We start from the raw sequence: 16,006 nt of genomic DNA, 5'->3' as shown, positions 1-16,006 counted from the left end.
GGTTTTATATTTTGTTTGCTCTTCCAAGTTCTCTAGAATGAAAAGCTTTAAACAACTGCCTGGTAGAATTGCAATTCCCTTCTTAAAATTATCCATGGAAAGTAAGTCCATCAGTGCTGGGGAAATAATTGCTGCCCATGGCCCAATAGTGGTGCAAGGTCAACTCAAACCACTCCTAAGCCCTCGCTTTCTCCTCCTCTAGAGATCCACTGCTGTGACAGGCTGACCTCCCAACCCAAGACTGGACATATTGATCCAGAAACTGCTCTTATCAACTAGAACTGCTTTGGAGATTTTTTTGGGCATGTTATTACTGCTGAGAATTGAACTTTTCTCTCTCAGGCGTCGTATCAGGAACCCTTTGGCATGTGGGGCAATTCCAGTGACCTGAAATGGCCTTTGTGTAGAAGCAAATATCAGAACATGATCTGTAATTAACAGCAATGAATTCTTAGTAACTTAAATACCCAGAGCACTTGCAGCAACCATAGGGCTAAAAGAAAAATGACGTTATGGACTTGCCTTAAGTGTAGTTAATTTTGTGACAGAAACGCAAGGGAAAAACTTCCCAATAACTCTGCTTGTCCACTTTAAAATGTTTTTAGAGAGGGAGAGGGAAATTCATGCACTGCATATTTTCAAAGTTTTTGTTTTGCTGTTAGAAAGGAGACTCTGACATGATTTCACCCAACACTCTGCTGCCTTTGGTTCACCAGGGGGCACGTGCTGAACAGACTCCAATGAGCAAAGACTCAACACTGCAGCGTTTCTGCTGAACCCAGAGAAGCTTCATGGCAGGGGTTGAGTTCAGCAGCTGGTGGAGTCTTGTTGGGATCAGGATCCTGCCTGTAAGTGTTATCACAAGCACTCCTGTGCAGTTCTTTTCACTTCAGGGCTAACTGATGTGTGATAATGGCAGCAAACATTTGCTTTACAAAGATAAGACCATGATCTAAATTCTCTCCTTGCTTCCACCACTCTGAATGGTGGTTTTAGCTCCTACCAAGCTGATGAACAGACCAATTACATGCATTTGCCTTCTCTCTGATGCTGTTGAAGCCAGTGGAGATGCAGAGTATGATGCCAAAGGGGGTTTTGTTCTGACTTTCACATTTTGTAGATTTTAGGAACACAGTAGTTGTAGATTTTTAGAGGGTTAATATTTCTAACAGTTTAAGTTTAATGCCTTTCTATCACTACCCCTGTCCCAGGACAGGGAGCTCAAATTCCTTTAGTTAATTAATCTTGTTCAGACTCCTTTCCAAGGTAAAGAGCTGAAGGATATCAGAAGGCCCACAGAATGAAACATAAACATAGGTCAGAGTGACCCAGAAGCCAGAACTGGATGAACTCCAAGAGACCTTTGTGTGCCTGAAGAAGAAGAGCTGATGAAGACAGAGGGTCTTGATGACCCCAGACCCAATTCCAGGGGGTTGGACAGGGGTGGGACTGGGGCTGGACTGAGAAATGTGTAAAGCAATGATTGGAGGGATCTGATTATAAAAGCCATGCAAACAAGAACTGGGGCACATGCATGTCATCCTGTATTCCTGTGGGCTGCAGGCCCTGTGATATTAAAGGAGCTTTACTTTTTATCTTACCCTACACTAATGTGGCTCGGAGTTCTGCTTTGGGGAGGGTCATTCACAGCATCAGTATGCAGTCATTTGAATACTTGACCCGATGCAATTAGTGTGGATTGCCACCACACTGAGAAGAACGTGGACCTCTGTCACCTTCTGGTCACAGAAACCATTGTACAAAGCCTGACATGTGTGTTAAGCAGAGGGGAACACGTGTTAACTCACATCCTACATGTCACTGGCTTCATTAAAATAAACAAAAGCCTTATCACAACGACTCAAGATGCCCTTCCACAGACTCCACATTCAAGCTGCAAGTCAGAAGTATTTACAAGCTTTAGTGAGTCTCCCCCACGATTTCCATATGCCCTTATTTACACCTCTCTCAAGGCATCGTTTTGACCACAGTTAAATCATCTGTCACAGAAAGACTGTAAACTTTCTGAAAAAGTTCTGGTTATTATAATATTTCTGCATTTATATTCCATCACATCAGTATTAAAGGCTTTCAGTTACAGTGCTTCTGGGGATAAAAAGCTAAAATGCCTTTGCTCACAGGTGCATTAAATCCTATTAAAGAATCTTCCTTATAGCACATACCTCATTACTGCATACAAAGGCTTGGATTATAAAATGAAGGTGAAGTGTACAAAGTGAGATGTGATATTACTCGGTGTGCATATGCTGGAGTCATTTGGTTTTACACTGTACTCCAATGATAGGAGGTTTCACAGTCCTATTGAGTTGCTTTCAGCAGTCAATGCTTCTGGGTCAAGTAGTCTGACATGGGGTGATGTGTCTCAATACAGGGGATGAGAAAACTTCTTTAAGCAGCTTTACACAATGACAAGTGCACTTCCCTCCATGGCTTTATTATGCAATATAAGCATCAGGTCATAGAACAGTCCACAGTGTGGGGATCAAATAGAAATAAACTCAGAAAAAAAAAAAAAAAGAAAAAAGAGGGGGGAGAAAAAAAAAGATTTAAGGCTAAATTAGGTGATTTAAACATTTTCCTTTAAGCTTATACAAAATCCCCTAGCTATAAAATCCTGCATAATGCTCTCCTGGATTTATATGTAGCAGGCATATAAATTTTAACTATTTCATAGCAGGAAGGAGCTTTCCCAAGGAAAGAGGGGGGAAAAAGGGAAAAGAGCCTATCTCCTGTTCAGGTGACTAATTTTAATTAATTAACCTTCAGCACAGAATTAAAGCAGGGGAAGCATCAACGAAACGCTGCCTTTGCCAGAGAGATTAAGTGGAACTTTTCCTATAACTTCAGGAGCGCAAACCTCGAGTTGTCTCCATAATTCGATGGCATAAGGGCAAGCAGTTAAAAACCAGAGATAAAGCCAATGAATTGGCTTGTAACTCAGCGCAGCCACTATTAAAGAAAAAAAAAAAAAAAAGCCAGATATTCTGCCATCCTATCCATTATTCAAGCAGCTCCTTGTGTTGCGGGGTGTCAGATGGGGAACTGATGAGTGTGTTCTGGTGAAGACAGTAAGCGGATGTTAACTTCCCACTGCGAGAATTTCTCCAGGTCGAATAGAAAGCGTTCTACTAATCATCTACCCCCTGAAAGTGCCAGCTGCGGCCCGTGGTGGGATTATCATTCTCAGAGACCTCTTACCGAGCTTTTAGCTAAATGAAAAATCTGCCATAGCCTAGGGAGAAGGCAGCGAGCAGATAAGAAAGAACAGTGTTTACTAAGAAGCTGTGCTGGTGCAAATAGAACAGGTTTTTCTGTGATGTAAAAATCATAAGGAAACCATTAGGTTAAAAAAAAAAAAAAAAGAAAAGGAGGGAAAAAAATATCAATGTATTTACACGTTTCATTTGCAGCAGTTTTATGGGCTCATTAATTTAACATTTCTCTCTACCTTCTGTCCTGAGGGTGTCTTGTGATTTGTTATTCTGCTGCCTTATTTCTGTTGCAACACTTGGTTACATACTGTAAATTGCCATATTGCAAAATAACCCAAAGTTTTAAATATAGATTTTTATTTTTTTTTTGTATCTTTATCTGCTTCATCTATCAAAAAGTGATAGTGATGAAAAACTGATTTAAGAGCAGGGGGGAAAAAAAAAAGGGAAAAAGGATTGATTATCTCAGGAATGAGGAAATGCAGTCAGGTGCACTTCAGCAATTGCTAATTTATACCTTGAGCAGCAATCAGAGAGGAGCCAGAGAGGAATCTGAGGTGCTTCTCACACACATGAATTCTGAGGCAATGTGGGTTTTTTTTATACTGGACTCTAAATCTAAGTTGTCATAAATAATGGTTTCTTACACTTTGGTGCCAAAAAAATTATTTAGTGTCAGTCTAACTGGCACCTATTTATCCATACCCAGAAGTTCAGGCTGTAAAATGTGCCAACGTGATCTAGTGATTAAGCAAAGTAGCTGGTTCCATCATCCACCCCTTCCTTTCCTATTAAATATTTTTATAGTTTTGATTTCAAGACAACTTTGGATTAAAATAAATGAGCGGGTGGGGCAGGCAGATAAGTGGAGTGCAAAAGCTGATGGGTCAAAGTGAGCTTTTAGCTTAATATTTTGCACATGAAGCAACTTAATACACTATTTTTTTTTTTGTAATGCTCTTATTTCCTTAATAGTGCTAATCTAATTACTGCATGTGAATGTAGACAAAAGGAATGTGCAGTTATGATTTATGGGGAAACACCTTGACCTTTATTAGTTAAAATAACTGTGCACATGTCAGGCTGCCAGAAAATTCTCCTGAAAATGAAGCCAATTTGTGCTGGGATTTGTATCTTTGCTCAGTGATAGGAGAGACTAAATAATTTCTTTGAAATCACATTCTAGAGGGGGGAAAAGCATATTGAAGGGAAAAATATTGCCAGAGAGGAAGAAATTGGGCTCCTTGCAAACAGAAAGAAACCAATGTTTGGGTCTTTTATGCATTTTTTGCCCACTTTTACCCAGATGAATGGCACAACTGTTTCTGAACAAACCACTGGTTTGCATGTCTGAAATACCTAATTAAATAACTGACAGTTTTTGATTGCTGGGAGATGCTCTGACAGCTCCACTTCCTTCTCCTGTGGCTCCCTCAGCCACTGGAGGTCACATGGAAAGCTCTCACAAGGCCCAGGAGCCTGAAGGTACCACAGGGGCTGCTCCCCACAAGCCACACAGACTCACTTATATTGTGGTTTTAACCCCATAAACCCCACTAGATATCTTAGGACCTCCATGGGTCCTTTTAGAACTCTCCAGATATTGAAGAATGGCACATGAGGACACGGTTTAGCTGAGAACATGGTGGGGCTGAGTTGAGGGTTGGACTTGATGGTTTTAAGAGGTGTTTTCCAACCTTAAAGATTCTATCAATTAAGAGAGGGTGGACAACAGAACATCAGCTTTTCATGTTGGGAATGGACAATTTGGGCAGCCCACAACCCACCTGCCTGCACAGGTCTAATGATTTGGGTCAACAAACCTTCTGAAAGACACCAGTGAGGAGGAAAAGATTTGGAGACACGTCAAAGTCAAACCTTCAAATGCAACCAGGATGGTTTCTGTGGTGTGTGAGCTCAGCAGAACTGCCCTGATGGATCAGCCATAACTCAGTTTGTGAAGACTTAGACCCAGTTTCTGGCACGGATTGGGTAGAGGAATGAGTGGAGAGAACCAGCCAGAAAACACAGCAATCCTGTCAGCTCCACTGCACACCAAGCACTTCAGAAGTTACATGAAACCTATAAAACTACCTACAGCAATGAGCTCAGGCTGGTTGGGGTCTAGGCTGGCCCTGAGCACGCCAATTCCTGCAGGAAAACACATGGCTCTGTTCATAAACTTGAGTCACTTCAGTGCAATTTCGTGTTCATACGATCAGAAGTTTTCCACAGCAGATTTGGCTCCCTCCTAACAGGCTCAGAATGCTCACAGAAGAGCTTGGATCTGTCACAGGCACTCAAAAACACAGGCCCAAACATGAGGAGCTGCTAAAAACACCAGTTCCAAGCCCAATAAACTGAACCCTGCAGAGGACAGAAAACCCATTGCACAAAACCTTTCAAGAGGTTTGACAGGACCAAAACCTGCCCATTAAAGATTTTTAACAACAACAGGTCTGGAAAAATGGGTTGGGTTGACCAAAGCACTTCATCTCAATTTGACAGTGTTTAGAAAGCTTTGGGAAAATACTTATTTTTTTTATGTGAAAATTAAACTGTAGATGTTCCCTTTAAAAACTTGTGATTTCTACCACCACACTCTTGTGAAGAAAGTCCGTGGCAAAGACGTGATTTCTTCAAATGGAGCTTCTGCTTTGCTAGAAATCCATTTTCTCACAGAAAAAGCTGATATTCCTGGTTTTTTTTTCCCCTGCCTGGTTGGGCTGTTGGTGTCTCAAACACTCACAGAGGGAACCCTGCAGAGAATGTTGAGGTCCCCCAGGGTGTTGGGGAGCCCCAAGGAGCCCCAGGACAGGAAAGGAGCTGGAGGAAGAAGATGATTAAGCCAAGGTTGATGACTGTCGGTTAAGAAAACATAAAACTGACAATCCAACGACCCTTCAGGAAGGAAACAGCAAAGAAAAATAAAAAAAAAAGATGCCATTATAACTGCAAGGAAGAGCCTGAAGGCAACATTTCAACCATAACAGGACGGCTCGTGGAAATTAATAACAATTTCCCATTTACAAGCTTTTCCTTTGTTTCTGCAATAAGAACCATTCCCAAGGTACAACTGGTTTCAGAGGATAATTACCTTGACAGGTGCTGTATTAAATTCCTCATTTCTTCCCATTTCTCCCACATTTGTAACAGGAAACATCGGATTAATAGAACAAAACTGGTGCTGACTGCACCTTTTTTTTTCTTCTATTTTTTTCTTTTTTTTTTCCCTGCAGAGTGTGTTTGTTTTCTCACCTTAAATCCTGGCTCTCCCCAAGCTGCCTGGTTTCTTATTCCATACCTCTCTGCGAGAGTTTACAGGCTTCCTATATAAATTACAATTGCCCTTTATTAATCTAATTGATCGTTTGCTTCCCAATGCATATGCAAGATCTTTCGAAACCTCTTAGACCCCTGCGGTTCAATATCAATCTCTAAATATTAAAAGCATCTTGTGGAAAATTAGAAAGCAGATGAGACACTTTGGGACTGGAGATGCTGGAGAAACTGCAACTTTTAAAGCAGCATTGGCACAATTATTGAATGCTGTCATTGCACAAAAGGGCTTTTTATTTTAGTGGTTCATCTGTAATTGTTTTGTGCTTTTTGGACTTTTACTATTTCTGTGCAATGTGACTGCCAGGAATTCAACCTTAATGAGCAACGATGGTTTAGGTGGAATCAAATTAAACCACACATCTTGGAGATGGATCCAATCTTGTTTTTCACACCCATTTACCAGCCCCAGACATTGTGTTTGAATTTACAGAATAATGGTTTGGGCTGGAAGGGACCTTCAAGATCATCTCATCCAAACCCCTTGTCATGGGCAGGGACACCTTCCACTATTCCAGGTTGCTCCAAGCTCTGCTCTGAACATTTCCAGGAATGGGGAACACATCTTGGAGCACTCTCATCATCAAAGAATTTTGGAAGTACAAGTTCTCATTTCCAGTGGATGAAAAAAACACCCTTGAAAAACACAGAAAAAAAATTGCATTATAGCTCTTCCTTCATGGATCACTTTACCAATCTCTGTTTGCTTACCCAACTTTTCCCCCAGATTGGAGGTATTTTGGGGAAGGGCTATTTCTCCTGGTGACTTTGGAATTCTTTGAGAAGCCAAAGAGAGTCCTGTGTTCAGCAGAGTCAGGACTGCAGGTGGCATGAGTGTTCCAACTGAATTAATGCAACTCTGCTGCTCAGATGCCTTGCAAGGACAGCAACAGCTTCCTCAAGAAATCTAAAGGAAAACATTCCTCCTTTTTTTTTTTCCTTAGTTTTTATCAAAACAGATTGGAAAGGGAACAAGTTGAAAGAAATCAGAACAACCACACTGTCTGTTCTAGTGGAGGAAAACAAATCTAAAACTCCATCATTATCACAAAGGATTTGGTTTCAACTGTGGCTGTTGAATGCAAAACACCTTCATAGCATCCCACTGAAATATTCAGTGTAATGGAATGTCATCAAACAACATGAAGTTTAAATTACTGTGGACTGACTAGAAGAACAAGAGCACTATGAGAAAAAGAGAGTAAGAGTCTAATTGGTCTAACTTAGACTTTTCAGTCACATTTAAAATCAGACTTTAAATATTTTTTTTTTTCAGTGGCATGAAGGTACTTAAAACACATAACATTAAATACAATATTGCAAGTGAATTGAGGGTTGGAACTAGATGATCTTCATGATCCTCTTCTAACCCAAACCATTCATGAATTATTAGGAAATCTGAGCAAAAGAAGTTTAGAAGCAGCAGGTTTTCTAAACTCCTTTGTTGGAAGATTTTCATGGTGAGCTCAGTGGTTAAAATACATATATATTAAAAAGAACCAAAACTAAACAACAAATCCCAACAAGACAAATGAAATCATATGAATCTCAACAAAGAATTTCAAATGAAAGTTATCAAAAATGAAAATTCCATATACCATTTGTTCAAATTCATTCTCTAAGTTCTTTTATATGTGACTGTATCCCAAACAAGCTGAGTTTAAAGAACATTGGGCAGAAGACCCCAGTGAGCCCAATGGAAAGGGATAATGAAGGAAACTCTTGCCTGAAATCAGGAAGAATTATCAGGGTGAGTATTGTGGACACTGACAATTAGTAATAGTAGGAAAAGTAGATCAAAATAATTAGAAAAAAATAAGGAAAAATGTTCAGAAGTTTAAACAACCCAAAGAAAAAGTTGTGAGACTTCGCATCATGTGTTTGAATTTTTTTCTTTACTCCTTTTCCCATCACTCTTTCTTGTTTTAGAGAACTTAGTCATGCAACTAAATATGTCTTTTCCTTGGTGCTGCATGAAGTTAATCCTCCATCTCCAGGCTCTCCAAAGAAGTTGCCATGAAACCTGTCACTCTTCATCCCTCAGACATGGAGCTCCTCCAGTAAAAAGCAAGATTTATAAAGATAGAGAAGAACTGGGAATATTCTCCAGCAGATGAGCAGGAAAGCAGAAAATGCAGATATCAGCAGGAAAATACTGCTGTGAAAGCCACAGCTCTCCGTCTTTATCTAACTTAGACTTAGCCCAAGGAAAGGAAAAGTCTACCTGACCACACAATCTTAATTCAGCAAGGGGAAAGCAATTGTAAAGGAAAGTTACTGCCTGCCATGATGGCAAAGGAAAAGAAACAGGGATGCTTTGACAGAAGGAAAATACAAATTACAAGCACACTCATCCCAGTGTTAACATGTGTAAAAGACAAGTTGCAAACTTTTGAGAAATCCAGCTTTTAGTACTCTGATTTTCATACTTGTTTGCTTTAGTTCTATAAAGACTTAATGGATAAAAACATGTTGCATGAACTTTGTTTCACCAGTGCACATCCTAAACCTCCTCACACCTCAGATCTGTGACCTCTCCCCACTCCCTCATCAAATGCTGTTCATTATTCACAGAACCATTCAGATTGGAAAAGGCCTCCAAACCCACCATGTCTGACTGTTAAACAGCAGAATTACCCCTGAACTTTCCTCCTTTAACATCCCCTGGCCACACCAGGCTGTAGTTTAATAACTCCACTCTGTTAATTGGCTAAATCAGCTCTGAGTTGGCTCAGCCACCTGTTAACCCATCACCATAACACACCTAATACATCCCAATTTCAACATTTGGGGCCCCACAGAGGTTCTGTTGCCTTCCCAGCTCACAGGTGAGCCATGGCCAAGGCCTTTATTCTGGTGTGATTCACCAAACACTGACAGCATTTCCATTCCATCATTCCTTGCAAGGATGTTGGATGAGACCACAACTGAGATCAACTTTCCCAATAAATCCTGACCCAATGTCACTCTGCAACAAGCCACAGCATCTCTCACCTGGAAATCTATAATGGAGATGTTAGAGGGATGCAATTTGCCCACTAAGGGCTGCAAAGAAAGCAGGAGCTGCTTCTAAATTCACTTTTCCTGCCCTACCACCTGATAATCTGAGGCCTGGGCAAGGCCCCTGCCACCTTTTAGGATCCACACATTTTCTGCAAATCTGGATATCCACCTTGCTCTCAGTGTCTCCAGTCAATTACAATCAGAAAAGACTCATATTCTTCCATTTGCTCCCCCTTGTCAATGTTATGATCTCTACAAAGGTCATAACGCTCCAATATCCAAAATCCAGTTAATTGATTCCCTCTGGGGATCAAATCCCTCCAGCCCTGCAGTTATTGCTGCATCCATCATATTGCTATTCATACCAAAGAATTAGAAGGATGTCCAAAACACTGAAATCTCTGACTCCTCCTGTTCTCAGCTTCTCCCCCGGCCATTTCCAAGCACACCAATTGTCTCCATAACACATTTAAAATTCAATTTCCCTCACAGGATTTGATTGTGCCTATAAATCTGAGTCTGACCTCTGATCACATCCCCAAAATGGTCCAGCCTCCAAATTACTCCCAAAATTCCTGCCAAACTCTCAGTTAGTGCATCCATATCTTTACAAAATACCATCTTGCCACCTGGTTTGGGGGTAGTGAGTCCTCCAACTGCTGATAATTCACATTAATTATTTCTACATTATTCAGATTTTCTTTAGCCACATACAACATTTCTACAAGTTCAACCTCACATCAACTTTTACCTTTTTCCCAGAAGGACTAACAAAATTATGACGCTCCCATTCATGAGTTTTTTTTTAATTTTCTGTTCAGCAAACAATATATTCATTTAAATAACAAGGTCCTTTCCAAACAAAGCCTCGGAGCCAAGAAACCTGCCCAAGAAACTGCTCCAGGTTTGTTACTCCCAAAACTCATTCAAGCACAAGCAAAATCAAGTCCTTCAGCATCACCTTACACCTGAAAAAACAGCTTCCAATGAGACTACACATTCAGATGCAAACCAGGATCAATACAGTAATTTTGCTGATGAATTTCTGGGGTCAAATATAACACCAATCAACTCTTGCTGAGTGTGAGAGATGAAGGCCCATGAACAGTAGTTGCACCTACAGCAACAATGAGTTGAAGGACCCAACCTCCCCCTCAGCAGTTCCTTGCATTGATTTTCTTCTACTTAGTGAAATTTGTTCTCACCCTTGAGGTGATTTTATTTTTAATGTCATATTATTACAAAGAACTTTCCAACTGAAAGGAAATTACTGGAAATCCAGGTTCTACAAAGGGACTGGATGTATCCAGGGAGATCTTGGACATACCTGTGACAATCATGACTGCCATAACACAAGAAGATTGAAGACATCAGCATCCTTCCTGTGTAATTTTCAGCAACTCAGGTTAAAACAGGAGGATTATCAGCCACCCATAATCCTTCTGTGGAGCCCAGTGAAAGGATTAGCTCCACGGTAAAACCTGGTTAAAATAGAAACTAAGTCATGACAGCTGGGCCAACAAGAAACCTCTTGGCCTCAGATGTGACCACTTTAGGCTGAGGTCAGAAGTGGCCAATCCACAGACAGGGTGGGCAACTAAGGTGAGGAAAACCAATTTACTGCAGAAAACTTGCTTTCTGAAGAAAAAAAACCCAACTATCATGGAAATTTGAAATTGAAACATTTCCCAACCACCTGGTACAAAACATGTCAAGGAACTTTCTTTGGCTCACTGGAGAAGCTCTCTAAGCTGGGGATTGTGTTTCCTTCCCCTGAGCACAGCAAGGCTGTCAATAAACAATAATAATTGCAGGATGGATTCAAACCACAGTGACTTTATAACAAATAACACCCGTCCATCTATCAAAGAGAAAGCCACACGAGTTCACCCAACCATCCTTACTGTGTGCTTCGATCTGAGATAAAACTTGTATGCAAATCTATATGCAAATTAGGTGTGGCCCTCAAGCTCCTGGAACGTTGCCAAGAAAGCCTTGGGTGTTGCAAAGTTGAACATCCTCTCTGCCATATGGTGGTACCTCTCAAGCTCGGGAGGGAAAGGATACCAGTTCCTCATGCAGATGGTACCCAGTACCTGTGAAAAGTTTGGGGATGGAACAACAAAACCAAGACCTTTTTGGTTTTAGGAAAAGCATTCAGTGTTCTTAGCATAGTTTCACCATTAATAGTAGAGCAATATGATGTGAAAAGTGTTGATACATACCTAACACACCTGGAATTCTTCTAGGAGGATTTAGTCATCAATGATTCAAAATAAAAATATTTCCATAGGTGTTTCTTTGTGATTGGGTGCATTTAACAGGGATGTGTATCCCTGGGACAGAACAGGTACCTCTACACAGAATCACAGAATGGTTTGGGTTGGCAAGGACCTTAAACCTCATCTCATTCCACCCCCCTGCCATGGGCAGGGACACCTCCCACCAGGCCAGGTTGCTCCAAGCCCTGGCCTTGGACACTTCCAGGGATGGGACAGCCACAGATTCTCTAGGAAACTTGTGCCAGGGCCTCCCAACCTCACAGGGAAGAACTTTTTCCTGATACCCAATCCAAACCTACTCTCTTTCAGGTTGAAGCCATTCCCCCTTTTCCTGTCGCTCCAGGTGAAGAGTCCTCTCTAAATTCCTTACAGGCCTCTTCAGAAACTAATCCAGAAGTGGGTTAGTCCAGATCTCCAGCGGTCCCTGCTGTTTGTTCCTTGAGTTCCTTTAGTAGTGTCACTCTCCAAATAAACCAACTGGGTTTCTTGTGTAAAAACCCCCAATTTCTGAAACATTTATAGGCTTGAGCATCGTGGTTTTGCTCTGCTCCCACCACCCCACGCTGTGGTTGATGGACATGGTCCAGGAGCATCTCAGGACCTAGAAAAACACTGAGAACTGGTTTTGCTGAGACAAGCACGTGGTTGTTGCAAAGCATCTCAACTTCCCTCAGCAGTTTGGGGGCTCTCACGTCTCTGAGACAGAGTTTGGAGACGCGATTTTCGCTTTTGCTATGGAGAGCCCATGCCAAAGAACATTCCCGTTCTCCCATGCATACCATTAGCACAGTGTACATCTGAAAGGATGTATTTATATACCTCAGGCTGTGAAGGGACGTGGAATGAGGAGTTTAGGGAGAAATGATAGCGGAGAAGCGGGACTTGGGTGCGGCATCTTCCGTCGGGCGCTTGGCGAGGAAGCCGCACGTCCTCCGTGCCGCTCTCCCTATTTATCATCATCATGGCCAGGCTTCACGAACGAAGATTTGAGAAGGGCACTACCCACGCTTGCTGCAAGCTGCTGGTGGCTAAAAGGGCCGATACAGGATAGGCAGGTCCGGTCACAAAGGGCACAGGGGAACGTCTCTTTAGGTGACATTGGCAAGGAACGGTTCTTTCTGCGTTGTCTTTTCTCCTCCAGACTGACTCTCCGTGCATTCTCAAAGGAAGCAGCAGCGTCGTGAATGGTGTGTCTCCATGAATCCCGATTGGAGGCCAGAGTGGACCATTGGTGGCAGTCAATACGGCCAAGGCTGAGGTGTTGTTTCAGGGTGTCGTAGTTTTGGCTTTAGTCAGCGTAGGTCCCCATTTAGGCCTCAGTTTTTAGCAGGCCTCAAAGGTTGTGACACAGATTAGAGGGGACAGGTATCATCTGACTTAAGCAGCCAAAGAGGTATTTCATATCATCTGACATCATCAGGAAGTGTTGGAGAATATAACAAGCAAGGTGGGAGGAGTCTCGCCCTCTTTTCGGTCCATGCTTCTGACCAGGATGGTTCCCGCTCCCTGACTGCTGATATCAGGCCCTACTGCCGGTTCGCGCGTCTGTTTACCCGGGGACGTGAGCACATTCCTGTTAATTCCTCTTTCCCTCTTGCTGGGAGGTTTCCTTTGGGGAGGGGGTTTGGTTGGTTTGGAGTTTCACCTGTTAGCTGGGGCGACCTCGGTGAGCCTGTTGTTGTTTCCTGTCACTATGTGCTATTTCATATTCTGTGTTAGGCTCTCCTCTTCTCTGTATAAATATAAAAACCTCACTGTGTCTAAAGCCTCGTTTCTGCTGTTTTCCCTCACTCTCCTGCTCTGGGAGTGGACTTTTTGACTGGGTACCAGGCAGTTGGCATTTTGCCAGCTCAAACTGTAACACAGGGAGTCCTTGTATCTCTTCTTCGGGGCTCCTCTCTTGCGGCAGCCGGCGGCGAGTTCACCATAGAGCACAATCTTTGGGAGGCAGTGGGTGATCCTCCATCCTGGAGACGTGCCCTGGGCAGTGGGTGATCCTCCATCCTGGAGACGTGTCCTGCCCAGCCCAGCTGCGTTCTCATCAGCATGGCCTCCATACTGCTGACCCTGCCTGTTCAAGAACAGACACATTGGTCACGTAATCAGCCCAGTGGATGTTTAGGATTGAACTGAGGCAGCGCTGATGGAAGCGTTCGAGAAGCCGCAGGTGGTGGCGGTAGATGACCCAGGATTCAGACCCATAGAAAAGAGTAGAGAGTACAATGGCTCTGTAGACACTGATCTTTGTACTTTTCTTCAGGTGTTTATTGGACCAGACTCTTTTATAGAGTTTTCCAAAGGCTCTGTATGCCTTTGCTGGCCTGTTGTCTGTCTCTTTGTCAATCTTACCATCTGAGGAAACGATACTTCCCAGACAGGTGAACTGCTGGACTGACTTAAGCTCTGAATTTCCTATGGTGATGTGGGGATGATGGAAAACTTCTTGAGGTGCAGGTTGGTAGAGAACTTCTGTCTTCTTCAGGCTGCCTTCCAGCCCAAAAAGCTCAGCAGCCTCTGCAAAGCAGGATGTGAAGCGCTGCAGAGCTGCTGCTGTGTGAGCAACGAGGGCAGGGCGGCATCATCAGCCAAAAGCAGCTCACAGACAAGGTGATTCAGGGTCTTGGTGTGGGCCTTCAGTCGCCTTAGGTTGAATAACTCCCCATGAATAGCTCATTTACAAGCTTTTGCCTCTTTACCTGTTTACATACTGCTGTTTAATAACGAGGTGTTTATTCCCGGGAGCGGTGGGAGTTCCCTTTGCTCCAGGAAAACCATGGATCTTATGATTTGGCCCAGTGGGAGCTGAGGGTGCCTGGAAAGATCAGCCTCCCAAGGAAGGCAAACAGTTCCCTTTGTGTTGACAATGTGCCTTAGTTTGATACATTGCCAAACAAGATGTATAGATTTTGTGTAATGTTGCCTGTAATCAACCTACCGTGGCATAATTAAGGGACTGCTTTAGTTTAGATGTAAGAAATGAACCCTCTCTCTCAAACTGGTCAAGGGGTTGGTTGGGTTTTTTTTTTATTTTAGTTTAGTTTATTTTCCAGCAAGCGAAGAGAACCTTTATAATTTCGGTTCTTTCAGTTGTAAATTGCACAGGGAAAGTTAAAAATTCTCTGGCAAACACACTCTGTGTGTGTTGCACTTCCCATGATTAGTACAGGCCCAATGGTAGGATGGAATCGGTTCAAACAATGGGTAAAAATAAATCATTACTAGGTACATGAAATTTGAGATGGAAAAGCCACTAATGGTTGTTAAATGAGGTATATTGCATAGAAGGGATTATGTTTTGAATGGTGTTAAAATTGCTTTGGGAGTGAATATTCTGACTAATGTTATTATTTGTATACTTGAACTCTGGCTTGATGGGGTTGTATTCCTGAAGACAGTTTATTAGAAGTACAAATAGATTATGGAAGCCTTTTTTTTTTCCTTTTACATTCTGAATAACAAGAGGGTAAACTACCCTTAGAGCGTATGAACAGCAGCTTTATCTGTTTCTCACTATGATTTGAGCAAATCAGAAACTTCCTCAAACTTTCTTTTTCCCCATAAAAACCTGTTGTTCTGCTGATCACAAAGGATTTCATGAAAATGTATCAATCCCAAATTGAACAGAACAGTGTCTCAGGTTAAGCTGCAACCTGGGGACAGAGACAGGAAGGGACTCAGAGAGAGAGACCTTCTTGTTCCTCGAGTAAATATTTCAGAAAAAAAATCTATTTCCCCAAAAGCAGAAAGAGAATTTTTATTGCAAGGGTGGAATAAAACTGAGAGTGGTGCTGAGCTTTGCAGCTGGACACACATTGAGACCTGGCTCTTTCCAGAAGCCCCCTTGGACCAGGACAGCCCTTGGACACACAACTCCATCCTGCAAAAGATGTTGCTGGTCATGCCACACTCACTTTTCCTACCTCTGCCCTTTGCTGGTTTTTTGATGGGGATTTTTTTTTCCACTCTTACCTTTCCAGCTGAGAAATAATTTCTAAAATGTGCTGCCTTTCTGCTCTGTAAATCTCAGGTTTTTGGTGCTGTGCCATTGTTGAAGGCAAACTGGCAAACTGTCAGGTTGTTTTCAGTCAAAGTTAAAATGGGACCATTTATCCGTGTTTGTAGTTCTGGGATCATGGGTTGTAGAAACAA

The sequence above is a fragment of the Pithys albifrons genome, chromosome 8 (genome assembly GCF_047495875.1).
Source record: "Pithys albifrons albifrons isolate INPA30051 chromosome 8, PitAlb_v1, whole genome shotgun sequence".
Classification (NCBI taxonomy): Eukaryota; Metazoa; Chordata; class Aves; order Passeriformes; family Thamnophilidae; genus Pithys; species Pithys albifrons.
This window is presented reverse-complemented; position numbering follows the sequence as displayed.